Below are 3,054 nucleotides of genomic sequence, written 5' to 3'. Positions count from 1 at the left end.
TACATGGTAGGCTTTCCTCAAGTACAACTATTTTGCAACACTTCAACGTTACATAAGAATTAGACTTTAACTGTTATGATTTATTTTTTATTTTTTTTGCATTTATGTGAGCGTATATAATTTATACAAAGGATTTAATTAAGGATGATAAAAGGTGGGCAGGCTGTGATGCAGAGATCTGTTGTCTGAAAATACACCATGTTTCTGGCCCTACGGGGACAGAATCACAGCTGATGTCCATGTAGTTTTATCTTTTCAGATAGTATGTGGGTTTATTTGTAGAATCCATGTGAGAAAGTACACACTAAAGACATATAAAACAGTTCAAAATATTAATCCATCAGCAAGTCCTAGAATCAGACTAGTCCTTTACTTGAGAGGTCAGCAAAAAGATCGACAGGATACACATTTTAGTTTCTCTTGGTCACACGGTTTGCTTGTCTTCCATTGAAATAATAGTGTTTAATTGTTGGAAACAGCCATATAGTTAGATTAGGAAACCCATACCTGTCTGTTCGATATGAACCTGAAGTCATAAGCCAGTTACCTAGAAGCTTAACTCTGGTCCAAGGTAATATAATCACTCTGCCGTCTGTTTTTGTTTAATCCATAGAAATAAGTGTACAAATGACAACTTGTGCTTATGTGTGGGACTGTTTCTTGGCGGAGGGCAGTGACTCCACCACAGCCAGGAAAGAATCCCTCATCTTCAGTCAGAGCTGGGCTGGCTGCTTCACCCTGTTTGCTGGAGCTACACACAACATCTACAGCTGTCAGATTACACTCACTCTTGTTATAGTCATTTTCCCCCAAAACTAATATTTTAATACATTTTTATAACTCCGACTGGAAAAACCTAGACACACACTGAATGTATTGGTCCAAAAATATCATGAACAAAATCATCGCTCATGATGAGAAACTAAAACAACGAAGAGTCTGATATGGAGAAAGTGTAGGTGGGATACAAACACATGCACGTACTGTGTATTGTGTTTGTACATCGTGGCACATTGTACATTGTCATTTTAGAAATGCATAAATTATCACTATTTTTTTTATTCTATTTGTAAACAACCATGTACGGTACTAAACATTAATGCTACCATTTGATGTAGTGAGCTCCGGTTAGTGCGAAACATCGCCATGTGACCTCATGCACATGGTTTTCTCAGACTGTCATCTCTTAGTGGAAGCAGAAATGAAAAACACGTGCAAAAACTGTGACTCCTATGTGCTATTGAATTAAGGAAACTGCATGTCAGAGAGCCTTTTTTTCCCCCCTTTTTTTTCTGGGTTCTGTTTTCCTAAGATTACGGAGAGCTGTGATGAGGCCAGCCAATGAGATATTCACATCTGCAACTGATTATTGTGAAGTAACAACAAATTATATGAGACGGTTTGGACGCGCGCCAGTGAGCATGACATAACGCTCAGTCATTTTAAAGAAGGTCATGGTTCACGCATAATCACAGACTTCTGAGCAGCGATTGTGGCAGAAAATCTACTCGTACCTTTTAAAAGTTAATACGTTTTTACAAACTATTATATTTGGCGTATTCACCAGTGAAGCACAGTAGATGAAAACAACAGACTTCCATCGAAAGTCAGGAAAAAGTGGATTGTTTTTTATCTTTAAACAACATTTTTGAGACTAATGTGGCGCAGCTGGATATACTTTGAGCCTGATCTAATGCAAATTGGTGCATGGCATTAATTAACGGTGCCATTTCTGCATCATACGCAACCTTTTCAGCCCCTGTGACCCTGCAGACGCACCACGGTCCATCAATATGTACGCGGCCACACCTCGTATTCCTGTTTCGCCAAAGCAAAGTCACATGGAAAAATGAACAATATTTGGGAAAGCATGTGCCTCTGGGGCTCGAGGGAAGAATAATGACAAACATATAAATAATGCAACGGCTCAGCAGGCTGTGCAGATTAAAGAGAGAACAGAAAACAATCTTCTTGTTGCTTACAAGACAGACTTGTGTTGATGGAAGGCTTTGCACGCAAGAAACAGAGGACAACTGAAAACATGAAGGGATGGAGGGAATAGCAAGATGAGGACAGGAAAAGAGGGGAGGAAGCACAAGTGAGAGATGACTGTCTGTGCTGATGATCAAAACAATGTGTTTCTGTGCATGTTCTGGTGTTTCCACAGTTGTGAGGACGAAACCTGAGATTACAACAAATCCTCCAGAGTCAGGAGTTTTCTCGTTTGTCGCCTAAAAGTAAAGCTCCGTGTTGCAGTGTTGAGGGTTAAAGTAACACTTCAAGGGTTAGATTTTAGATTTGGCTCCACCCACATACTTTAGGGTACAATTTTAATTTGAGAGAAAACGTCCAAAATCATAAGAAAATCTCAAAATATTGCAAAAAACAGACGTACAGGAAGAACAAATGGCGGCAGGCAAAAACATCAGATCTGTGTGGACCGATGAGGAAACCTTTCTCAAAGTAATCCATGACACAAACCTAAATGCAGTTTATGTTTTTGACATTTTTTTTCATTGTGAAGATTTGACTGGTGCTTTTTCAGTTATGTCGTCTCTTCTTCGAAAAACGTTTAAAGGCATCTGGCTGCAGAATCGACACCACCAGCTGTTTATCTGGATGAATCATCTCTTAATTCTTGCGTAGGTGAAACAAGGCATGCATTTTTCAACATATTTTTTTGCTAAGTTAATACTAAAGCTTAATAAATACAGCAATATAGCTCTGTTAGTGGATGTGCATTAGAATGAACTGACATGTTGGCTCCTCTGGCTGACATTGTGTTCAAGTTAACCACTGTCTGTTAGTGAGGGGTTGTTAACGGTATGTTGTGGCCCTCATCAGGTCAGCAGTGAGTGATTTTCATTTTCAGTCATCACGGTCTCCAGAGTTCCCCTCAGCCCTCTGGAGCATTTTAGCCTTTTTAAGCTCTGTTTAGTTTTATGGCATGTGAAATGCTCAGATAAGCTCACTGCACTCAACAAAAGTTAGCAGCCAGCTGGTGAAAATAGGAAAACATGCAGCAGTTTAAAAGTAAACACTTTCTCACAGCTA

Source organism: Stegastes partitus, unplaced genomic scaffold (assembly GCF_000690725.1).
Source record: "Stegastes partitus isolate 25-593 unplaced genomic scaffold, Stegastes_partitus-1.0.2 Scaffold1571, whole genome shotgun sequence".
Taxonomy (NCBI): domain Eukaryota; kingdom Metazoa; phylum Chordata; class Actinopteri; family Pomacentridae; genus Stegastes; species Stegastes partitus.
This window is presented reverse-complemented; position numbering follows the sequence as displayed.